Consider the following 27,146-nt stretch of genomic DNA (forward strand, 5'->3'; position numbering starts at 1 on the left):
GCACAAGGGCACTGTTGAAAACAATGGAAATTTTGGTAATAAGCAATTAAGAGGGGGCTGGTAGTTCCATGAGAGCAACAAGCCAAACTTCAACCTGTCAGAATTTTAACAGAGAACCAGGCAAAACTATAGCTGAGAAGACTTTGCTTAGAGCCAGATTGAGCCCCCCCAAATGCACTTAAAAACTAATTTTCTTTGTATGGATTTTTTTTTTTATTTCTCTCATTTTAAAATTGAGGTATAATTGACATACAATGTATTTTCAAGTGCACAACATAATGATTTGATATTTGTACACATCACAAAATAATTACCATGACAAATGTAATACCATCTATCACTATACAAAATTAATACAATATTACTGACTACATTCCCTTAACTGTACTGAATGGGAGGAATATTTGGAAGGTATATGTGATAAGGGGTTGATATCTAAAATACATAAAGAACTCATACATCTCTGTAACAAAAAACAAATACCTCAGACAATCTGATTTAAAAATGGCACAAAACATCTGACTAGACATTTTTTCGGAGGAGATATACAGATGGCCAACAGGAAAAGCAAAGCTCATCACTAGGCATCAGGGAAATGCACATAAAAACTATTAATAAGATATTACTTCACATCTGTCAGAATGGCTACTATCAAAAGACATGAAAAAATAGATTCTGGTGAGGATATGGAAAAAAGGGAAAACTCGGGGTACCCGGGTGGCTTAGTGGGTTAAGCTTCTGCCTTCAACTCAGGTCATGATCCCAGGGTCCTGGGGTCAAGGTCCTGGGATCCAGACCCACATCAGGCTCTCTGTTTCCCCCTGCCTCTCTGCCGACTTGTGATCTCTCTCTCTATCACATAGATAAATAAAATCTTAAAAAAAAAAAAAAAAGAGAATCCTCTTGCACTGTTGTTGGGAATGTAAACTGGTGCAGCCATTATGGAAACCAGTGTGGAGGTTTCTCAATTAAAATCAGAGCTATGATACGAATTCAATTTTTTTAAAACAATCTTTTTTTTTTCTTTCCTTAACTATAAAAAACACTTAACTACTTAACTGTAAAAAACACAGACATAAAAGGGAGGCAGCAGGACTGCATGCAAACTCATGTCTTGCTGGCCACTGCTCTGTAATTTGTTTTAAACCTCAAATGAACAGGACTGCCTGTGTGCCTCAGGGCCTCCAGAACCACTGGCTGCAGAAACTCAGTGACCTCTGACTCTCTGGCATCTCCTAATGCCTCTGTGGCTGAGCTCATTATAGTGGTGATAGAGGACAATGAGCCATTTACCATCCCAGTGTTGCCAGACCAGGGTCTCCAACTGGCTGGTGAGAGGCTGACCCTGCCCATCCATGTAACAGAATGTTGGGGATGTGTCGCAGCCGGCACGCCAAATTGACCAGGAACGTGAGGGTAAGAGGATGAAGAAAAGAACTCAAGAAGCAGAGAGATGGGGGCAGGAGGAGCACTGAGGAGGATGTCCAATAGTGCTAAGTTTATTCAAAGCATTAAGGCCATATATATAGTAATAATAGGAGAAGCAATACATCTGTGTCTAGTTAAACAACCACAAGTTCCCATAATAAGTTTCACACTTAACTATAAGCAGACCTTGTGACGCCCAATGGCTGATGCCAGTACAATTGTTCTGTATTGATACAGCAAACCTGAAAGTACTTTATGGGCTGTACTAGGGCAGAAAGGACCAGCAACAAACTTATGACCTCAACTGAATGGTTCTCATTTGTTTAGCAAGCGTGTGGGAAGTCATGTAGGCGAGTGCACAACACACAGCACAGACCCTTTCTCAGTGCTACTCAGCTTTTCCCGTCCTAAACCTTTTGTTAGTTTATTCAGACCTTAAAGGAGGCACAAGTCAGGGCCTGGTTTGGTCCTCGTCTCAAGCCTTATTACGGCCTCCCACAGGGATGTAAGCTGCATACATGAATCATGTAGATGTGTGGGTTCAGGATGTCGGTATGATAAACTTGTTGCTTTGAGATAGGAGATTCTTGAAGTAAGATTTATGGAAATCGATCCCCTCTGTGAGAGGTCATCCTAGGCCTCAAAAAAAAAAAAAAAAAAAGTAAGGTTTAAATCACAAATCTTCCTGTAGGCCTCAAGGACCCCATTGTTAACAACCTTAGTCCATTGTTTCCTGATCTTAAGATCTCCTGTTTGTGCTCTTTGATGTCCTCATCTTTCATGGTGCTGGGGCAGCTCTCTATGGAGCTCTCCATACCATCTGCAAACTGGATACACCATCCAGTTTGGTGTATTTTCTGATCCTTTACATCACCCCTCTCTGACTGCTTATTCAATATGATTTTGGCAGCTGGAAAGTTCCTAGAGAAAAGCATTGCCGTGAGCATGACACCTTTCAGTTTTCTCAGATCATTGAACTTGCACAACTATTTCATATTCCCTTGGTGATGCATTATGGAGGCCACTGGGGGATCTTTGGAAGACCGATGAGGTGCGATGCATTTTGTGGGGTTTATGGTTTCTGTTTAACTATTTTTTTTTTGCTGTAGGAGTCACTGTATCCCACTCTCGGGATGGGAAATCATAGGCTCCAGCTTTGATCTGCAGATATGTGCTGATCTTCATCCAAGAAAGGATGATATCCCAACAGAAAGATATATAAAATGAACCCACAGGCCCAAATAGTCACAGGTTTTCCAGAGGGATTTTTTTCCTCAAGGCCTCAGGGGACAAATAACCTGGGGTTCGATCAAACTTAAACCAAGTCTGCTGTTCTCATACTTCCATGGCGAGACCAAAATCAGCTACCCTTGCATCTACTTTCCTACAGAGGGTTTTCAGACTTGAGATCTCAGTGGATGATGTCATGTTGGTGGATGTGTCTAATACTTTCCAGAATCTGATGGACACCATTGCTAGCACCAGCTTCACTGTAGTACTCTCTAGCCACAATCTCTTCAAAGAGCTCCTTGCCAGGAAGAAGTTCAAACATGAGGTTGTGAAAACCTTCTTCAGAAATACTCTCATGAAAGTTATGATGTTTCAAAAGTCAGTATATTCAGACCTCACATTATAGTTTTTGGTCATCCTGGGCAGATCACTTCTTGGTGTTGATGATTTTTGCAGCATATTCCTGTATGGAAGAATTCTTCACACATCTGCAGACCCCTGAGAAAGCAGCACTACGGAGCTTCTTCTTTTTTTTTTTTTTTTAAAGATTTTTATTTATTTATTTGACAGACAGAGATCACAAGTAGACAGAGAGGCAGGCAGAGAGAGAGAGGGAAGCAGGCTCCCTGCCGAGCAGAGAGCCCGATGCGGGACTCGATCCCAGGACCCTGAGATCATGACCTGAATCGAAGGCAGCGGCTTAACCCACTGAGCCACCCAGGCGCCCACTATGGAGCTTCTTAAAGTGTCGGTAGTCATTGCTGAATTGGGTTCAAGTATTGATGGTGGCCATTTTGTCCAGCAGGCAGACATGGTGGTACAGTTCACACTGATGTCTGTGCAGTCACCACTGCTCAGCTAAGGGAGCTGGAGGAAATGAGGCAAAGCCCCCAAAGGCTCAAATTTAATTGTATCAGACTTTGGAGCAATGTGTGTTCCAGGACATGACTCATACAGGCATACTCAACAATGTTACCAACTGACTTTTCATCAGATATAATGGAGGTTGGACTATAGTAGTATTGTCAATCAAATATTTCAAGAAAGAAGAATTAAGGCAAGAATTCTATATCTAGCAAATCTATTTACAACAACAACAAATCTGATACATATTGTTTCTAGCAGACTTCACCACAGGAAATACTAAAGGGACTCCGTCAGGCTGAAATGAAAGGATACTGAACAGTAAGTAGAAACCACACCACAGAATAAATAACAAGTAAAGTTGTTAAAAAATTACCTTATATCTATTATGACAAGATGTAAAGTTTAATTCCAACTCCCCCCACCCTACCAAGCCCTTTAAGCAAATTTTTTAAAGTATTTATTTATTATTTATTCATATTCTTGCTTTTAAAAGACAGCCACAAGAAGATTTGCACTGTCTTCATCATTGAAACATTAAATTTCTGGATATGATTATTAGCACTGCTGCAGTCATTTAGCTACATATCTGAGAAAAACAAGTCAATACCGAGGACAAAAATTAGACTTTTAGAAAACACAAAACAAAAATACATTGCTGCATCTCCTTAAGTAATTGGTTTTTATGTGATTATTTCGCCCCTAAATACTGGGGCAACCTCTTTCTTCCTTAATGTAATAAAAGGCAGCAATCTCTTAGCTCCGAGATCATCATTCAGGAGCTTCCTTACTGTTTATCTGCTTTGAAAAATCAAATATCAGTGCCTTCCTAGGAAGAACGAACCACGGCGTAATTACTTTCACTTGCTTGATTTGCCTTAATACCTTGTATCCTTTACATTCCTCATTGTTGTGATAACGAGTTGAGGTGAAAGCCACTTTAGATGAGCCTCAGTTGTTGTTCATCCCTGTCTTTGAACATGGTCTACTTTATGTGTTGACTTTGCCTAGGGCCTTTGATGATGTCATTATTATGCTATGAGATCATGCATCTTGAAGGAAGAATGCATTTAGTAGTTCTAATCAGGGCTAATACTAATCATTGCATATTAGTCATTATGGTACAGATACTGATGGATTATTGTGAACATGTTCAAACAATCAGAACAGGTAGCAGTAAGTGAATTCTTATCATCAAAATATACTGACTATGCTCTCTTCTTTTAGAATGATGGAGTTGTGCTGTTTTCTCTCCTGGATTTGAAATAATCCAGTGTTTTATTTCTCTGGACTAGCAAAAAGTGATTTCAACCCCTACATGTGAAGAAGAAAGGGGGAAATCTTTCCAAACACAGATTTGGGAGAGAGAGAGAGAGTTGGATCTGTGGAAAAGTTAAGAACTGACAGGAGCTGTAAGATACATTATTGCTGTTCTCAGAACTTTGGCAAGATAGGGAAAACAAACAAACAAACAAAAACACAAGGAAATAAATACCCTGATCTGTTTTTTTCTATCTCCAGATTTCTTGCTGGTGTTTTCCATTGGGAAAACAAACAGAAAACCACTAGACATGGTCTTTCAAATAATGCAATTTGCTCTGTTTGGACTCCTTGGACACAGAACAGATCAGGAAAAAAGGAAAAAAAAAAAGAAAGAATAGCATGAGAAACAGGATGAAAAGTTGAAAACATGAAGAATAATTTAGGCAGCGTGTGAGATTTATGAACTGATAAATTATATAACTTCTCCCACGTCTTCTCTTTACCTAAACATGGATTTGAGGAATGGGTATTTCTTTGCCCATCCCAATATATGAATCAAATAAATTGAATGTAAACACTCCTGCCCTCTTAGCAATCTTAAAGGTCAATTACAGAGCCAATCTTTGAGTTGCTTTGGTGACATCCAGTTTGAATGGAAGAAATGGATAATTCCTATAACTATCATCCATTACTAATTTAAGCAATAATAGAATTACATGTGATAATTTATTCAGAAAAGATAAGTATCAAGGTCTGTTGAATTAGATCACTCAACAGTGAGAACAGTGTTTTGATAGTAGATATACAGAAGTGAGGCTTGTCTTTCTAATAATAACATAATGTAACATAATACAATCTAATTCATTCTCTATTAAGAGTCAAAGTCCTCCATGGATGTGAACTACATGAGTGCCAATGAATAAAACCAATATTTTCTTTCTTTCAACCAAAAAAAAAAAAAAAAAAAAGCTTCTTTCAGTGCAATCATGTGAAAAGATTTTTATTGACACTTTAAGTTCTATTGTATTTGTGGAAATCATACTCATCATTCTTTTGTTGTCATTGCTGATTTTGTAGAGAGCTCTATGAAGCATTCTGCATGTTCTATTTCAATTGTTTGAAGATTGTCCTATTGGAAATGCTGGGTTGCTTACACTGGCTAAGAAGGAAGAACTTCAGGTATTTTCCAAGACATGAGAGAAGGAGATTGAATGATTTGAATACAAGAAGAAATAGAACAGTTGAAGACAAGGCAGTTGGCTCATACAAGTACTCTTAACTGAAATTGAAGCACTGAGATTAGTCAATACAAAAAGCACATAATTAGTCTTTACATAGTTTCTTCTTTATGTGTACGGACTATTTATTAAATGTCCTGGTGAAATAAATTATGCATATTAATCCTTGTCAAATGAAATCTATATATGTAAGTTTTCTGAGAAGAAGTAAAGTTGTTATAAAATGTAAGTATTACAATTATTTTGACATTAATATTGGCTGTATGCATGTGCATTTATGGATATTTTAAAGTACAAAGTTTCCCATCTTAACAAGTTCATGCTATAAGTACATAAACAAGTTATTTCACAGATTATAGGCAGTAATGACTAACAGTAATAGCATAACATTGAAAGTGGTATAAAAGATTCGTTTAAGAAAATTTGTAAACATGAAATTATGATAGAAATATTAGTAGTATATCATTGAAATAAAAATAACTTATTTATAGATAATATGACTATAAATATCTATATTTTGAGGTTCCTGGCTGACTCAGTCAGTGGAGCATGTGACTCTTGATCTCAGTGTCATGACTTTGAGCTGTGTTAGATGTGGAGCTTAATAAAAAATAAATTAATTAAAAATTTAAACATTTATCTGTATTGATCCTATTCTTGAGGAAACTATCACTGTTTGACTTAAGAAATATAAATATGTTATTTTCTGGAAGAAAAATAGAATGATTAGCTAATCTGTTTTGGGGTGATTTGTTCCTGGTATTTATTAGTAAAGTTTTTCCCCAAAGCAATGAGTTAGATATCTGAGAATAAATTTCAGAGTAAAAACCCTTTCTTACCAGCTCCTGAACAAGTTTTATATGTTATCCCAAATGTAAGATTTTTCTAATTCTATTCATCTGCTTTCCACCCTTTATTTCCCCCTGAACATGTATTTTATTTTGAGTATCAAGCTTTTTAAAACTTCTATTATTTAGAATACTTCTTACCAGAATAAAGCAATTAGAAATAATTACTAATTTGATGAAAACTATAAATATTTTAGGATGCTAAGTTAAGAATTATTGTGTCTCGGGAAGCCTGGGTGGCTCAGTGGGTTAAAGCCTCTGCCTTCGTCTTGGGTCGTGATCCCAGGTCCTGGGATCAAGTCCCACATCAGGCTCTCGGCTCAGCAGGGAGACTGCTTCCTCCTCTCTGTCTCTGGCTGCCTCTCTGACTACTTGTGTTTCTGTCTGTCAAAGAAATAAATAAAAAATCTTAAAAAAAAAGAATTATTGTGTCTCATTAACTTATTCAATTGTATTAATTATATTTGCATAAATATGAAAAAATAAGAATAAGGAAAACATAGTTGGAAAGCATTAAGTACAGCTGTATATGTAACACAAGACATTTTTAATGGTTATTTCTAGTCCAAGTGAGAAATATTTAATAAATAAATAACACTATGCACAGGAAATATATTAATAATTAAATTATTTTTCCCTATGCTTACAAGTGATTTTTTTTTCTGGCTTTCTAAAAAAAATTTAAGGGAACCAAAAATTTATGAAAATACAATCCCAGCTCTGTAGCTCAAAGTGATAAGCATGTTATGTTTGTTTGTTTTTTAAAGATTTTATTTATTTATTTGACAGAGAAACAGAGAGCACTGGTTGACAGAGCAGCAGGCCGAGGGAGAGGGAGAAGCAGGCTCTCCACTGAGCAGGGAGCCCAATGTGGGGCTCTATCCCAGGACTCTGGATCACCACCTGAGCCAAAGACAACCTCTTAACCAACTCAACCACCCAAGTGCCCCGCATGTTATGTTTTTAAGGGAAACATGAATAAATAGTTTTTTAGTTTGCACTCTAAGCATTAGCTGATGCTCTAATTCTAACAGTTGAATCATATTAATTATATCTTTGCTAGATCTAATTTTTCAGGAAGGGTATAATTAAAACCAATATATTCCTCTAATGCTCTCATGTTGTTTTTAATGTATAGAATAGGAACTGTTATGGACGGAATGGTGTGTCCTTCAAAATTCATGTAAACCCTACTTTCCAGGTGATAAGATCCAGAAGTAGAGCTTATGGAAAGAGCTTGCTTCTTCCTGCGGTCTGCTGTGTGAGGATATAAGAAGTCAGCTTCTTCCTGCGGTCTGCTGTGTGAGAATATAAGAAGTCAGCAATCTGCAACTTGGAGGAGGGTCCTCACCAGATCTTGACTATGCCGGCTCCTTGATGATGCTCTCAGCTTCAAGAAATGTGAAAAATAAATTTCTGTTGTTTATAAGCCTTAGATACTATATGTACATTTAGATACTTAGATATTCAGTCTTAGATACTATTTTTATAGCAGTCACAGCTATGATAGGGCCTTTCAAAAGCAATATTCTTGGGGCACCTGGATGGCTCAGCGGTTAAGTATCTGCCTTTGGTTGAGGTCATGACTCCAAGGTTCTGGGATTGAGCCCTGTGTCAGGCTCCCTGCTGAGCACCAAGTCTGTTTCTCTCCCTCTGCCCTTCTGCACACTTCTGCTCTCTTTCTCTCAAATAAATAATTTCTTTTAAAGTCGTAGTCTTTCAAAGTATTCAAATAAAGGGTTAGCAACTCATTCAATTTAAACATTGCCTTAATCACTATTTATCTTTTATTTTATTTTATTTTTTTAAAGATTTTATTTATTTATTTGACAGAGAGAGATCACAAGTAGGCAGAGAGGCAGGCAGAGAGAGAGGAGGAAGCAGGCTCCCTGCTGAGCAGAGAGCCCGATGCGGGGCTCAATCCCAGGACCCCGAGATCATGACCTGAGTCGAAGGCAGAGGCTTAACCCACTGAGCCACCCAGGGGCCCACTATTTATCTTTTTAATTGTGTCTTCCTGGCTTGATCACTTAGTTACTATGTGGCCTTCAACAAATTGCATCCCCTGTTCCTCAGTCACCTCATTTAGACAATATTTTTAGACCAACAGAAGTTTAAGAGGTTGGGTTACAAAGCTTGACTGCTGCACAAATAGCTTGTGAACTCATAGGTAACTTTACTGAGTGCATATGTGTGTGTGCACGTGTATGTGTGCATGTGTGCATGTGTGTATTACACATGAGTGTTGGGGCATTTTGTGGGGACTTGCCTAACACACACTTAAAGAGTTTGTCTTCTGTAAGGCAAGATTACATAATACCCTGTATTTTGGGGATGTTTAAGTTCCTTAAAATGCTCTTGTGATCTCAGCAGATGCTTTTGCTGTTGCTAGAATTGAATTATAGAAAATTAAGTGACACAATAAACTTGTGCTCCATGAACCAAAACTTACAGGTTTGCTTAAATGGAATTTTAAAAACTGATAAGAATTGAAATAGTGATTTTGTGAAGAAAAAAAAAAAAGCCAAACAAATAGTTTTTATTGGATCACATTAATTACATTTTAAGAGAGTTTTCAGTTCTGGAGGTCTTTTATATAGCCATATACGTTAAGTACATTGTGTGTTTAGTATCAGCGAAGTTTTCCTCAAACCTAATGTTAGGTGATGTGAATTTTGAATGAAGATCATCTTTCAAAATGTCAACCATAATAATACAGAAAAACAAAATTCTTCAAAGTTGGGAAGTGGCACACTGCTAATGTTCATAGTGTTAATACTGAGAATAGATTTATTTGTCAATTTTTTTTAAAGATTTTATTTATTTATTGGACAGAGAGAGATCACAGTAGACAGAGAGGCAGGCAGTGAGAGAGAGGGAAGCAGGCTCCCCGCTGAGCAGAGAGCCAGATGTGGGACTCGATCCCAGGACCCCGAGATCACGACCCGAGCCGAAGGCAGCGGCCCAACCCACTGAGCCACTGTTTTTTGTTTCTTCATTACTTACCCAACCTCTGGGACCCCACAGAGAGATATTTTTCAAATATACAGTTGACAAATAGCTAAACCATTTATGACAGTAACTGATGGGCAGAGAAATGAAAAGGTAAGAGAATACTCGTTTCCAGAAACTGTTACAAAATAATGTTATTGTAGTATCTCAAAATGCAAGAAAACCACTTATCATTAGAATTCTGTATTATTTTAAGTGCATAATGATATGTATTTTCCAAATATGCTTGGCAAGTGGAATTTCGGAGCACTTTCTGATTTTTAACTCAACTTCTAAATTTTCATGAATTGAGTAAGCGTTTTAAAAACAGACCCTAAGTAAGCATGTATGGTAATATAGTATTTTCTGATGCCTTCAAGGAAATTTGATTAGCAGTTGCTTCATGCTGGTTTTAATAAATCATTACATTCAAAGCAGATGTGCTTTTCAGTAATCCTAAATTTAAATTCTTTCAGTCCTTTTTTCTTCTGAAGTATGTATGTTGTTTTCAAAAGCATTCAATTCTATATCAATAAAAATATTTAAATGCATAAGTTAAAGAGCATTCCTTTTAAATAAGCATTCTAAACTACTATGAAGCTAAATTTGAATGTGAATTGCTGTACCTTTGAAGAATAGCTATATCATTAATCTGTAATCAGTCATTGACATATTCATTTGTTCAAGAGACCAGCTGTTGGTAGGGCAATTTTCATAAAATTAAGAAATCAATGTTATAACCATATGCAATGTTTGATTTGATGCAGAGGGGAATTAGTAATAAAACTGAGTGTAGTACTTCATAAAGAGATGACATTCACACAACCTTAACCCTTTGCACAAATAAATGTGAAATAAAAAATGTCTTATACCAAGAAATAGTTTTTTTCACCTTCCAACATATGTTCTGAAAGTTCTTTATGTTTTGTAGATAAATAATATAAAAAAAACTGCAAGAAAAAATTGAGATAATAAATATCATGTCCTTAATATGAGTATCTACGACTTGATTAAAATAAATCCAGCAATAATTTATAAATAAAATTCCATATCACAGGTCATTTTGAGATGATAAGATAATATAATTACCACAATAAAAAGATAGGTGTTGATACAGATACTAAATCTAATGACTTGAGTATATGTAAAATGTAAGTTTATTCATATAATTTAATTTATGCAAACCAAAAATAAATTATTCATATCAAAAGAAAAATTATTTAGAATTAGGGATATTTTGATAATCGAATCTATCAACACAGAATAATAAATTATTTATAATATATTTTTATAGAAAATAAACACAAATAATATACAAAATTATTTTTTTAAAGGATTTTATTTATTTTTTTGTCAGAGAGAGAGTCAAAGAGAGAGAGAGCACAAGCAGGGAGAGAAGCGGCAGAGGCAGAAGCAGGCTGCTCACCTAGCAAGGAGCCTGATGTTGAACTTGATCCCAGGACTCTGGGATCATGACCTGAACCAAAGGCAGATGCTTAACAACTGAGCCACACCGGCACTCTACAAAATTATTTTTACTGGTTATTTTCAATATCGTCTTTGAAGAAATCAATCAGATGACTTCTAAGAAAAACCCTATTGTGTGCATACAATTTAATAAAAGGTATGAATACATACACACACACACATATATATAAAAGGGTTTAAAATTACATTTTAAAATTCAATCTGGTAGGAAAATGTGATCACAGAGATATAATTAGAATGATGGAATTACTTTGCTCATTAAAAAAAAAACACCCCTACAAATGTTGATTATTTGATTAAAAATTAATTCTTTATGGAAAGAAAATCCTGTTCTAATAGTTTGCATGTTGGATAACAAAGAAAACATTTTCGATTCAGGTTTCTAAATTGTGTTTTCAGAATTCTGCACTAAAATCTTTAATGGAAACACTTTGCTACTTTCCATTTATAAGGATACACAAAATGTCAAAGTTTTAAAGTGGGGATGAGTCCCTCGGCTACTTATCCCATAACCTCTGTGCCAGCCACATGTAACTCTATCAGTGGGACCACTGAGCAGGTCTTGGACTGGCTGGAGCAGAAAAATATCAAGACTCACATATTGTATCTTCCTGTTTACAGGCTTTTGTAGTTTCTTTTACAGTGGAAAATTTAAGGAAAACAATCACAGAGGAAGAAAAATATATTTGGTGCCTAATCATAAATATATTTTTCCAAATTCCCTAAATCTTCATTATAACCCTGCAATTTTGCAACTTCAGTTTTCTTATTAGTACAGTGATGGTAAAATGAAACAAATAAGCAAACAAAAACATAGCTGCAAATTTTTTTACATTCTTTTTGGGGAACTATGGGGTCTGGATTACTATGGCTTTCATCAACAGACTTTGGTTTTTCGAGTTCCAACATTCTACATTCCCCTCAAATGTAAAACCTATGAGATAAGAGATATTTTCTGTCTTGCCTCACAGCTATGTATACAGGATTTAGAATAGCAACTGAAAAAGGTTTTAGACTGAATATCAATTTCTTTAATCAATAAATAAGCAAATGTATGAAGATCATAAATTGGCTCTCTATAAGAAAACTTTTTCTCTCGTTAATTGGAAGGTGTGTCTTTTTTGATATATACGATTCCTACAAAAAAGTCCAAATGCACCTACTAACTTTAAACCAGAATGAATGCACATTATGACGTTGTATTCTTTTAATAACTATTACAGATTTAAAAATCTATATTTTCAATGATGTTCATTATAAAAATATTCATAAAGTAAGATATATTGTTTTGTTTTATATGTTGCTCAAAGTAATTTTATTCAAATGCAGGAATTTTAAAGTATATCGGGCTTTGATTTTCTTTTACTAGACATCAGGAGCTCAGCTGAGCTGGACAAGAGCCTAGCTGCCAGGTTTCACAGTAGCCAGTTAAAGCAGCAGGTGGAAATTAAGGAGGTAAGACTTGAATCACTTACTGCAATGGTACAAGCAAGATGCTAAAGCTGGAGAAAGGTCAACAATCCCCTTGCACTGAATGATGTACTGCAGGTCAGTTGGATCAGAACATGGTTTCCCTTCTGAGGGAACCCTAAACAAAAGGCTCTAGCAGTTTTAGGCTGACTTGGAGGGAGTCCAAGTCAAGGAGTCCAAGGGACTTGAAGATAGTGGAGTGACACAATGCAGGAGGGTTGAGAGTGGAAAAGTGGTGAAAAGTATCTTCAAGATTTCCCCCTTTCTTCCCATAAGGACGTCTTTCCAGAGGTGTCAGAAGACCTCTCTTTGGGGGGGCACCTGGATGGCTCAGTCCTTACGAATCTGCCTTCAGCTCAGGACATGATCCCAGGGTCCTGGGATTGAGCCCTGTATCCTGCTCCCTGCTCAGCGGAGAGCCTGCTTCTGCCTCTCCCTCCCCTGCTCCCCCTGCTTGTGCTCTCTCACTCTGTCAAATAGATAAATAAAATGTTAAGGAAACCAAACGAAACCAAAACAAAATCTCTCTGGCCAAACCTCAGATAGAGACCTAGAGAGGAAGGTAACATAGGAATGAGGAAATGAAGCCTAGGAATTGAAATATATTAAGAGAATGATCTTCCAGAGGACCTTCAGGGAATTGCCTGGTAAGTGTGGAGCCAGAAGGAAATAAATTTTGTATCATTCTTAATATTGAAACTTGACTAACGTTTACTGAGCCTTTGCTACTACTAACTTTCGCCCATATTATTTTTTGTTTTCACTGAATTGAATTCTCATTACAATCACACTGAGTGGGTCCTATATCCGTCCGAATCTTGAAACGAGTAAAATGCAGCTGAGAATGGTTGATGTACACGTACTAGTCTATACACTGGTAAAGGGTTGAAGCCCTTTATACCATTTCTGTCAGTATTCAGTAATATTTTATCACTACAGATCTGTTCTGGCACAGGACACTCAAAATGATAGATAATCCATGACAATGTAAATAGCTGCTGTGTACCTATTTCTCTCACTTCGTTTGCACTTTTTTCTGCTGTGACGAGACCTCTCTTGTACCGACAGGAAATAGCAAGCACACAGTTCAGGGGGATACACTTTGCCATGATAAGAAAATGATTATATCTGAGATTTTATGGTTGGGACCAGTTCATCTACTTTCTGCTGCAAATTTTCTTCTGCTACAATTTTAATATAGATTTTTGGTTGAATTTAGAGTATTTATTTCCATCATATGATGATAATTCTGTCCTATAGTGAAATATATTTTGGAATTGTATTTATTATTATGGGATGGATCCTAAAAGAGACAAAGATGTCCCTTTAGGTGGTGAGATAGCTGATGGAATCGTGTGATCCATTTTGCTTCTTGCACCTTTGCACTGATGAAAGTGGACACTGGATATAGAAAAAAAATGAGCAATACATTATTTGTGCTTTCAAGTAGCTTAACATGTAAAGAAGTAAATAGGCATGTTGCTAAGCAAGTACAAGAGGAGTAAATAATAAAACAATAGTGGGATACTGTTGAAACAAATAGGTTAGAAACCAACCCATAACTAGGGAAACATGGAATTTTTGACCAAATTATTAGCATGAAGCCACTGCAAAGGTTTAAAAAGGGAAGAAGCATAATCGGTTTGGGGCTTTTTTCTTTCTTTTTTTTTTTTTTTAAGTCACTCTGGGTGCAAGATAAAGAATGTTTTGGTGAAAGGTAAAACTGGGAGCAGAATGACTAATAGGCTCCAGTAATAATTTAAATGAGTGAGAGTGACAAACTGAAGGTAGGTATAGATAATAAATTTGGATGATATATAGATAATGAATTTGGATGATATTAAGATGCTTTGTTATTGACATAGAGATGATATGGTGATCAAGAATAATTATCATGTTGTCTTAATCCCTTTAGGCTGTCACATGAAATACCATAGCCTGGGTGACTTCTGAATTCCAGTCCTTTTCCACACTTCTAGAATCTGTAAAGTGCAAAATCAAGGTTTATGGCAGATTCAGTGTCTAGTGAGATCCCACTCTTAGTTCCTAGATGTCTTTCTGTCTGTTTTCACATGGCAACAGGGATGAGGGGTCATTCTGGGGTTTCTTTTATAAGGTCATTAATTTCATTCATAAGGGCTCTGACCTCATGATCTAATCATTTTCCCATGACCCCACTTCCAGATACTATCACATTGGGGATTAAGTTTAAACATGAGAATTTTGAGGGGACACAGACATTCAATGGTAGGATTTTTGGTTCTGACAACGGAGTGGTACTGGCTCCAAGTACTGATATGAGGCCCACAGGAAGAGCTGAAATTTAGTGGTGAGACAGAACTTCCTCCTACACATAATATTTGAGGTCCTTCTGGTACCCCCAGTACCACTCCCTTATGTGGTACTCAAGAAAGATTTGAGGTGGTGAATCATGGAATGAATAGCAAGCAGTGTCCCACACTTAGCTCTTTAGAAGGGTTCCAAATGATTTAAACTTCAAAATTATACCAAATTTCAAAGCGATCTACCACCAAATACAAAACCCTAGGACAAACTAACATTTACCTTAAGCATGCACTGTTATGACAAGAGGGTGAACGCGGTAGGAGGAAATGCCTGTAAAATGTTTACCTTTATACTGAAATACCATTTATTTCATATCACAAAGAGGTCACTGGTTGGCCCCCTGAAGCCCAACTTTAAAATACAAAAAATTTAAATTCTGAATGTCAAGGTCCAGAAAGGAGTAAAACCAATCAATCAACCAACAAACTAAGAAAAAAAAAGAGAGGGGCACTTACGGAAATACTTCATTTATTCCATAAAACCGTTGAAAGTGAAATGAAACGTGTATGTGTATCAAGATCATAATATTTAATAGAAATGTTCAAAACTAATTGTGAAGAAATAGAAAGAAGAAAAAAGCAAATGTGCTCATGTAGATAAATAACTATTTGAAACCAAAGTTGTGAGTGTAGGCAGAAATTATAGAAAGGGAGACACATTCTAAGTTTTATTCCCCCTGAATTCTCAAACAATGTAATATCTTTATTCAGTTATTGTTATTATAATTCAAAGTATGGATTCCACTCAGGACATGACAATTTGTAAAATAAGGCTATTAAAACATTAAGTTTGAAAAGAAGAGGGGACTAATAAATGAAACATTGAGGAAAACCAAATTGCTGATTTAGGGCATATGATACCTAAATATCAGAGATACTAGCTGGTGTGTGTGTGTATGTGTGTGTGTGTGTACATGTGTGTGCATGTGTGCATTCACACATATACCCAAGTGTTTTTGTTTGTTTGCCCTGATCATCATGGCTTTAATCATGATTTCATATTCAATATCACTATGTCCCATTTTCCATTAGTGCTGTTTTTCTAGAATATCACTATATATTCTTCTGTTTCTTATTGTCATTTTTAGTCATTACTATATGTCTCAATGTTTATTCCTTACTTGACTTAAATTTTCATAAAACTCCAACTAACAATTCTGTATTTCACATTTTTATCAAGTGAAACAGATAGACAATCTGATGGACCATAAAATTGGTTTCCAGAAAATTTTTAAGAAAGGTTTTATTTATTTGTTTTAGAGAAAGATGGGGGGAGGGGCAAAAGGAGGGGCAGAGAGAGAAAGCAGGAGTGAGGTGTGGTGAGGAGCAAAAGGAGAGAAAGAATTTTTTTTTTTAAAGATTTTATTTATTTATTTGACAGAGATCACAAGTAGACAGAGAGGCAGGCAGAGAGAGAGAGAGGGAAGAAGGCCCCCTGCAGAGTAGAGAACCCCTTGATTCCAAGACCCTGAGATCATGACCTGAGCCAAAGGCAGAGGCTTTAAACCCACTGAGTGTCCTGAGAGAAAGAATCTTAAGCAGGCTCCACACCCGGAGTGAAGCCCGAGGTGGGGCTCGATCTCACAACCTTGAGATCACTATCTGAGCCAAAACTAAGAGTCAGATGCTTAACTGACTGAATCACCCAGGCACCCCGTAATAGATTTTTTTTTTAATACACTAGGATTGAAAGAAAACATTGCTTATATCTATAAATCATAAAGTGCAACTCCAAATAACATACATGTCAGAGAAGAAATCCCATATGGTGATAGAGAGTATTTTGAATATATTTGGAATGGAATAATAATGAAAACAATATATCAAAATTGGGGAAGGTATAGCTATAGCAATGCTTAAAGGAAGAGCTTAGATTTACTTATTACATTAGAAAAGAAATATATTTATAGGTTTAAAATCAGTGATCTAACTTTCCAACAAAGGATTACAAAACACTTAAAGTAAGTTAAATTCAAAAAAAAGGAGAAGAAAAAATTATCAAGCAAAAAATAAAGAAAAAATTAGAAATATGTCCTTTAAATAAATTAATAAAATGTATAAAGAAATGAAAAAACTGGGGTGGACCTGGGTGGCTCAGTGGGTTAAAACCTCTACCTTCGGCTCAGGGAGTGATCTTGGGATCCTGGGATCGAGCCCCGCATCGGGTTCTCTGCTCAGCAGGGAGACTGCTTCCTCTTCTCTCTCTCTTCCTGCTGCCTCTCTGCCTACTTGTGATCTCTGTCTATCAAATAAATAAATAATCTAAAAAAAAAAAAGAAAAGAAAAAACTGATCAAGAATAGTTGAGTAGGGGCGCCTGGGTGGCTCAGTGGGTTAAGCCGCTGCCTTCGGCTCAGGTCATGATCTCAGGGTCCTGGGATCGAGCCCCGCATCAGGCTCTCTGCTCAGCAGGGAGCCTGCTATCCTTCCTCTCTCTCTCTGCCTGCCTCTCCATCTACTTGTGATTTCTCTCTGTCAAATAAATAAATAAAATCTTTAAAAAAAAAAAAGAATAGTTGAGTAGAACAGGAAAAATACAAATTATAATAGGTATTTTAAATTTTCATTTTGATATTCCCTCAAGATCTGAATATACGGACCTTTGTTTCATCAGTTTGTTTGTTTATTTGAAACTCTGGGTTTATAATTTTTATTTCATTTGGAAAAGCTAGATAATTATTTCCTCAAGTTTTTTTTATGTCTTTTCCTTGTTCTTCTCTCTTTCTGGAATATTAATTACACATACCATTTAGATTAGGTTAGACCATTTACTCTTTTTCTTCATGTTTCAAAACTTTTAATTTGCATATTAAAAGTTTGTGCATTCCCATCATTAAAATCCTTTAAACAACAACAACAACAACAAAAATGGTGTTCTGATTACACTGCATTTTATAGCCTGTGGGACACCTTGGACCAACTTGATTTTTACTCTAGATTTCCCTCACTTCCATCCAGCTTCTTCCTTTGCCAACATGCAAGTTCTTTTTCTTTCCTGTCAGCCAGATAGGCTGATGGGGGAGGTGGCACGGCCTTCCTTGTCCACAGCTCTGGATTCCTTGACTTGAATCTTCGACAGTCACTTACACTTGATCCAACCTCTTTGGACCTTACAAAGTAAAACATCTGAAAGAAGTAAATAAAGAAGGGGATGCTGTGGAATATACCGGTGGCGCATTCGTTTCTTTTGAAGGTAGTGGGCTTTTTCTCTCACATTTTTTTTTTTTTAAGATTTTATTTATTTGACAGAGAGAGATCACAAGTAGGCAGACAGGCAGGCACAGAGAGAGAGAGGAGGAAGCAGGCTCCCCACGCAGCAGAGAGCCCGATGTGGGACTCGATCCCAGGACCCTGAGATCATGACCTGAGCCGAAGGCAGCGGTTTAACCCACTGAGCTACCCAGGCACCCTTCTCTCACATTTTTGTCTTCAAGTTTTGGCTTATCAAATTTCTCCATCTCAGCCATGTTGGGTTTGTGGACAAGATTGCAAAGGAGTCGGAGCCAGGAATGCAGAGCCCCGAAGTCGTGCCTGCTCAGGGGCCAGCACCCAGTGCCTGGATCATTTACTTTTGTTTCAAATTTTACTTATGATTTTGATGTTATTTTAGACTACATTTTCAATAGTTAAAATATTATTTAAAAAAATAAAAAAATTAATTAAAAAAATTATTTATCCATGATTTCCATAAAAATTGTGAAAAAAACTAGTGGTTTTTTTTCCTTTTCTGTACTTTTAAAGTTAAAAAAAAAACTAAAAAGTTACAGAGGTACATATAATCATGGCTATACTTATTTGTATGTATGTCTCCTGATATTTATAATTTAATATTTATTGGGAAAATTAACTACATATTTATTTATACATTTTAAGTATTATTTTCTCTAGATTTTGTTACCAATAAATGAATATTTAAAGCTAGATATGTTGTTTAAAAAAAGGTTCTTATAAACAATAGATTACAGTTTCACTTATCACCTTGTTTTTTCCTTTCAATTAATTTTCACTTACTACTTACCAGCATTTGTTTAATTTACTAAGTTGACAAAAATTATGAGAATATTTTTAAGTTGTCACTAGTACATTGTCAAAAACAGCAGATGCAAAAAAAAAAAAAAGAATCAAATTGTGGTTCTTACTCTGAAATAAGATTTTTTACAAAAATGTAATTTTCTTTACTGTTTAAGGTTCGTAATGTAAAATATAATTACACACGAATACCAATTTGAAAGCATTAGTGGCTCCTGGCAGCCTTGAAAATAAATTATTTTTCGTTTTCTTCACCATAACCCAAAGAAAACCTGGGTACTGAAATAAAATAATGGAATGTGATGCCTGTTAAAACTATAAACAGACCTGGCCTATTTTTCCTCTTTTCTGTAACAATAAATTATCATTAGAAGAGTTGCTGTAGGCATGGTATCATTCTTAACAGAATCTTAGAACAGAAAAGAACTCATGCTCTGCACCTTTGACATTATAGGGTGGACTATTTTTATTTTACATGAACTGAGAGTAAGCTGTATTTTTTTCCAGAGGATACTTCAATTTTAGTTTTGAAAACTGTGTATAAAGATTATGAATTTAATGAAAATATTTACATAAGTCAAGAATCATTTAGTCAAGAGCAGAAATATTCTAGTAAACTGAATTAGGACAATTTCAGAAAGAAAAGTTGAATAGTGATTATATAGTCAATGTAGTTTCACTTTCGCTTTTACTAATGTGAAACAATTTTGCTGTATTATCAGTCATTTCTTTCTTTTATCAGTATTTTGCAAATAGATTATGAAATAAACATCATTTATACTTGTTGATACTAGTATTTTTCCTTGCATATATGTCTTTTTTATTTTTAAAATCAGCATGTGATACACATATTAATCAAGGAATATTTCTATATTACTACATAAAAGTATGTTATAATTTTTGATATTTTATTATTTCTGTTTAAAGTCTCATGTATTTTAGTTGATGTTAAATTCTAATCAGGCAATAGATTTATAACACTTTCTTAAAACACTTATTAGATCTCCTTAACCCAAAGGAGCCACACTAGAGAATTTTTATGAAAAGTAATTGGATTGGTAAAACATGATACAAAGATTTTCTACTGGTAAGCAGTAAGTGTTCCATTTGAACCTAAGACTTCATTTGATAAGTAAGATATAATTTGCTGCCTTCAAAAAAAAAAAAGAATATCTTCCATACTTTGATATAAAAATTGAGAATTTATTCAGATTATTTTTCTAACTTGCTAGTTTTAAGGATTCAACAATCATTTGGTCCAGAACTCTATTTCTGAGAATTTATCCAAAGGAAATGAAATTACTATCCAAAAAAGATATCTGTACCCCCATGTTCATTGCAACATTATTTGCAATAGCGAAGACATGTAACAACATAAGTGTTCACTGATCAATGAATATATAAAGAATATGTAAGATACACAAAAATACACACACACATACACACACACACAGGAATATTATTTAACCATTAAAAAGGGAAATACTGTTATTTGTGACAGCATGGATAAGTCTTGAGGGCATTATGCTAAATGAAATAAGTCAGACAAAGACAAATATTGCATGATCTAATTTTTGTGGAATCTAACGTAAAAAATCAACTCAGGAGACACAGGAAGTGGATTGGTGGTTGCCGCAAGGGGTTCCTGGGAGTGGGAGAAATGAGAGAAAGAAGTCAAAGGTACAAACCTTCCAGTTGTAAGATAAACAAGTCCTGGGGATATAATGTAGAGCATGGTGATTATAGTTAATAATAATGTATTTTATTTTTGAAAATTGCTAAGAGAATAAATCTTACAAGTTCTCATCGCAAGGAAAAAAAAGAAACTATGTAAGGTGATGGATGTTAATTAAGTTTATTCTGGTAACCATTTTTCAATGTTTACATATATTAAATCATGATGTTGCACACCTAAAATTAATAAATTATATGTAAGTGTATATCAATAAAAAAGATTTGACTGCATAATGGTATGCATTTATTTACATGTATGTATATTCCAATCATATATAATTTTAGGACTTTGAATTCAACAGTGGATAAGACAATGTGGTGCTGGTTGTAAACATGACAGTCACGTAATTCTAGATTATGCTGTAATAATTTATAAAATAGAACTTGAAAATCGAGTTTAAATTATTGTTTGATATAAAATATATGTTATATAAATATTCATGAAGGTGATTATAAGTTTTAAGGAAATTTACTAATAGTGGTCCTAAAACAAGAACATTTTTTCTCTAATCAAATGACTATATATTAAACCCTTCATCACATTCAACACAGAATAAAAAGAGATGTTTTAAGCAATCTTTTAAGGAATATATTAAGTTTTATCTTCTCATAATGCTACTGCAAGAAACAAATGATACACTGAAGATAGTTTTAAATCAGCTGCCTGTGCTCTATTGCTTTCTCTTCACAGGTAATTGATGTTAAAAAATTTAACATTGTTGGGCTTGATATAATAAGCAAAAAACAGTATTCTAAAGTCACAGTGTTTTAAAATCTTAAACTATTAGAATGATCATAAAACAGACGTCCATTTCTCTGTCCCTTTCTGAGAATTACACAATGTTAAATTGTGATTTTTCCTTATCACTAAAATTGAAGTTCTCTCATATAACAATTCAATCATTGATCTTAATGAAATATATGATTCTGATTGTTTGAATGACTAACATAATTATCTTTTACTCTCCTCAACTATACTCTTTAGGGATCCATTCCATCACCTATTTAAAATCACTATATGCCTTTTTAAATCAGTTAGAAATATGTGGAGGAAATTACATGAAAAAGTAAAATTCAGAAAATATAATCCTTAGCAAATTTATAGACCTAAAAATATCTTAGTATTGACTAACTCCATTTAAGCGGGGAGAACAGAATACTTTTGGATTAAATTATGAGCTGTCCCCTTGAGAAATAAAGTTAGATGGGCATTTGTAATATTGTACATTGTATAATACTGTATGTAACATTAAAATGGGTATTTGTTTCAAATGGTGCTATGGTAATCCTACAGGTTAGAGCTGGGGAATTAAAAGGGAACTGATCTTATTTAATTAAAATTTTAAAATCCTGGAGATATCCTTGACTGTGTGTGTCTTTTAAATAAAATGCTATTAATTATCTACAGTTTAAAAAGTATTTTCAACTTTTCATAAAGAGGGAGTAAAAGGGCCAGGTTTACCAGCTGCCAGAAATAACAAGACAAGACAAATACATGAAAGAGCCATTTTTCAAGACACTGGACAACAAGCAAGTCAGGACAGTAATTCCTGAAAGAGAGGAAACATATAAGATAAACTTAAGATTGGCCCAATTTGCGGCGTGAGAGAGACTCCAGGTTGTGGCATTGGTAGGAGGACCTCGGGGACAACCTGGAGATACCGCGTGTTGAAGAGATTGAGCTGAGAGAACAAGGAGACCAAGGCTGGTCGAACCCTCAGGACAGATAACCAGACAGATGTGAGCTGTACAGAGCGAGAGCTTCCGAGATCTGCAGTCCCTCCCCTTAGTATTCAGCAGAGTTCAGATAGATGTGTGGTAGAGATTCACTGGAAAAATGAATGATTTCAAGAATTATGTAAGACCCGATAAATAAACCATCTGACATGATCAGAGATAATGGTGTCGGACATTCACATGGACATGCCTGTGAATGTTGTCAGTTTCTACCAGCCAAACTGGAATACCTCATAATTCACAGAGTACTGACCTTGCTTCAGTAGTGGGAGATAATTACATCCACATGAACTGCTTCTCTGAAGAATTCAGAGAATATGAAGCCATGTCATTACTGGGAAACAGTTTAAATCCCGTATTTATAAAGCACTATTATCCAGAATCTACTAACAATGCTTAAATCTAACAATGGGAAAACATTTTATCAAAAATGTGCAAAATATTTGGGCAGACACTTCATCAAAGAAGATGTATGGATAGCTTATAAGTACAAGACAAGCTACCTGACTTTTTAATTTTTTTATAATTTTTTTTTTCTGGCAAGGAAACAAATGTTGAAACCACTAAGAAATACTACTGTGAACCAAGTAGAATGGTTAAAATTAAAAGATCGACCATAACTAGTTCTGAAGAGGATCATCCAATTCACAATCTTATTTGACCTCAAAACTATCGAGAGGTTTTCATTCACTCATTTATTTCCTATGCATATCTAGTCTTGAATATATTATTCTAATGTGCAGTTCACTTGGGAATCTCTAACTTTTTTTTCAATCCGTTTTTATTATTAGTTCTAGAACCTGACCTATATGACTTCCTACTAACTTTGTTTTGCAGAACTTCTATGCATCTATCAATATTTTAATAGTAAAATTTAAGTAGATGCATGAAGAATTCATAGTGTAGTGCCAGGTAAAGCTTGAAGACCATCTTTCCCTATATTTTCATATAAGATTTTTGAAATCATATTAAAAAAGACAATCTTGACTTAAATTAAGATAATTGTGCATAAAATTTTATAATCAAACAAAAATACTTTATGAATATGGCTCTATAATCTTCCTACTATATTGATCTCTCTGGTTTTGGTGGAGAGTCTGTCGCTTCTTATGTTATTATGAAGATTCTTCTTGACTTCTCAGAGGCCTTTGTTTCATGTTCCTTTATTTCAGATCCGTATGGAAGACTATAGATCATGCTCTAAAGAATCCCATTGCAGGGGCGCCTGGGTGGCTCAGTGGGTTAAGGCCTCTGCCTTGGGCTCCGGTCATGATCCCAGGGTCCTGGGATCAAGCCTCACGTCGGGCTCTCTGCTCAGCCGGGATCCTGCTTCCTCCTCTCTCTCTGCCTGCCTCTCTGCCTACTTGTGATCTCTGTCTGTCAAGTAAATAAATAAAAACTTAAAAAAAAAAAAAAAGACTCCCATTGCAAACAGAGGCTATAATGTGACCTTAGTCTTTCAGGCAACCACTTATGACATTATAGTTTCTATCAGAACCCCCCAAATAGGTATGTGTTCTTTCCTATGCTTCCTCAGAGTGTTTCCCTGGTTGACAGAACTATTTTTAATGTATTAATTCTTATCAAATTTATAAGCTTAAAAATCTTCTCTAAAATATAGTATCTAATTTTCAAAGTGAAATGTATGTCTCTCAGATATGGGTCTGCCCCTATATATTCACTTGCCTTTTTTGTTATGTTAAAGGAAAATATCATCGATTTTTAATGAAACTATGTATCTTCAAAATGATTTTAAACATTTTCTCAGGTTCTAGGAAGGTATTCTTTTTTTTAAAGTGGATTTCTTGACCAGCAAGGAGCTCAAATTCATGACTGGGAGATCAAGACCTGAGCCAAGATCAAGAGCAAGTGTTCAACCGACTGAGCCACCCAGACACTCATTCTAGGAAGGTATTCTAATGAAATGCCAATTATAGGATTCTAATAATAATGCTATCCATTAATGACATGTCAGTCTTCTCACTCTTATGCTATTAATAAAAATACACCTACACTTGAATGATGTTGTATGTCAATTGTATCTCAATAAAGCTAGAAAGGAAAGAAGGCTTTGAATATTACATGCTACTTTAAAGATTATTTCCTTACCGTCTACCTACAAAAACTGATATCAAAGAAAAATTAATTGAATGAAGTTTATATTTTCATAGTTACACTGTATTAATTAATATAGACATTGTATCATAGAAAAAAAGAGCCATAAAGGAATAATTTTTTATTATGTCAGTAATGGCTAGAGAAAATCTTTCCTCATAGGGAACCTTATAATAATTTATGCTGCTCCATGATTAAATTTATTAGATCCTGACTCAAAACTTATTCACATTGCAGAGCAATCATATTGGAAAGCATTGAGTTTTATAATGACATATTGTCATATAACTTATATGTATATATGTAGGCATGCATATATTTTTTTCTTCTATTCAGTAGTTATGCTTTCATTTTGCTGATTATTTCTTTTGCTTTACAGAAGCTTTTTATTTGATGTAATTCTGCTTGTTTATTTTTGGTTTTGTTGCTTAAAAATACTTTTGGTGTCATATCCAAAATGTCATTGCCAAGATCCATGACAGGGAGCATTTTTCCCCCTATGTTTTCTTCTAGGAGTTCTAGGGTTCCAGTCTTACATTCAAGACCTTTATCCCTTTCAAGTTTATGTGAGTGGTGTAGGATATGCACCTGGTTTCATTTTTTGCCGGTGACTATCTAATTTTTCTGCCACTATATATTGAAAAGACTCTTTTCCATTTACCCATTTAGTATTCTTACCTCCCTTATCCATTGTACATAGGTACATGGGCTTATTTCTGGGATCTCAATTCTGTTTTATTGATCTATATTCCTGCTTTTTATACCAGCATCATTCTACTTTGATTGCTATAGCTTAGTAATAGAGTTTAAAATTATCTGTATGATGCCTCTACACATTGCATTATTTTGATTTACATGCCTATAATTACTAACATGTCTGGATTTTTTTTTTAAAGATTTTATTTATTAATTTGACAGATAGAGATCACAAGTAGGCAGAGAAGCAGTCAGAGAGAAGAGGGGGAAGTGGGCTCCTCACTGAACAGACAGCTCAATGCGGGACTTGATCCAAGGACTCTGGGATCATGACCTGAGCTGAAGGCAGAGACTTTAACCCACTGAGCCACCCAGGTGCCCCATGTCCGGATTTTTTGAAGAGACTTATAATGCACAAATTTTTGGACATAATGCGTTCTTAGTACCTTTAGTTAAAGCCTACATCAGGTACAATAATGGCAAACTAAAATAATTACCAAGTTTGCATGTAAAATTGTCATTAAATAGTTTATACTGTTGAATGAGAGGGAGATAAATGACAGGTATTAAAATATTAAGGGTGATTATATAAGGTAAATAGATAACTTAAAGAAGAGTGTAGGTTTTTAAAGATAAATTGTTTATCAAGTTTTAAATTAAAAATCAGACTAATATACTAGCTTTCAAAACCATAATGTAGTTCTTAGACCCTTCTATTTAAGTATAGCTCTCTGAAGAATATGTCTTATTTTAGATTTTTGTATATTGAAAGACAGATTAAAAATATGTCTCCATTTAATGGAATAGTATTCAGTAATTGGAAGTGATAAAAATTATATCAAGTGAAAAAAAAGCCACATGCACAAACTATGTATGGTAGTATTACATTCGTATGAACTTTGTAAAAAAGAGAAATTCATAAAGAGATAAAACAGGTCAGTGGTTGCCCTAGAACAAGGATAAGAGTGGAAATAGACAGCAAACAATAGAATAAGTTTTGGTTGATAAAAATCCTTCAAATCTGAATTGTTTTGATGATTGTACAACTTTATAAATTTAGTAAAATTATTGCATTGTACTCTTAGAATAGATGCATTTTTCTGCATGTAAATTTATCTTAATAAAACTATTCAAATATTATGTGAACTCTGTCATTTTAGAAATTCACCAAGAACCACTTTGAAATCATGTACAATGAAATTGTGATACATCATGCCTGATCCAAACACAATAAAGAATATAAAAATTAGAAAAAGAAAAATCATGTAAAAGAAAAATTTGGTGACCTGAATTCCTTAAGTTTTCACTAAATACAATTTGAAAAATATAATAATTCTAGTGAATACATTAAGAAAAAAATTCCTTACAGTTTGCAGTTTGGAAATTTTTAAAAAGATACAACCTAAAAGAAATACTTGGTAAAGATTTCTGTGGGTTTTGGAGATGGAAGATTTTTTACATTTCCTAGACTTATACACCGAGCACAAAGTTTTCTCTAGAAAACACAGCTAAAATATTTTCTACTCAGTTATGTACTGACATTACTAAATAGGCCATCTGAAAGGGAGTGTAAATTAAATTGTAATTTTACAGTACAAGGATTGTAATCAAACTGCATTCAAGACTAAATGATCATTTCCACAATAAAATGTCAACTTTTAATATGTGTTT

General features: G+C 34.8%; 1 pseudogene; it reads right to left on the reverse strand.

The window, feature by feature from the left end:
• Window positions 1-1,207: 1,207 nt before the first annotated feature.
• On the reverse strand, window positions 1,208-6,556 carry LOC122917947 (annotated as a pseudogene).
• Window positions 6,557-27,146: the final 20,590 nt, after the last annotated feature.

The sequence above is a fragment of the Neovison vison genome, chromosome 10, assembly GCF_020171115.1.
Source record: "Neovison vison isolate M4711 chromosome 10, ASM_NN_V1, whole genome shotgun sequence".
Classification (NCBI taxonomy): Eukaryota; Metazoa; Chordata; class Mammalia; order Carnivora; family Mustelidae; genus Neogale; species Neogale vison.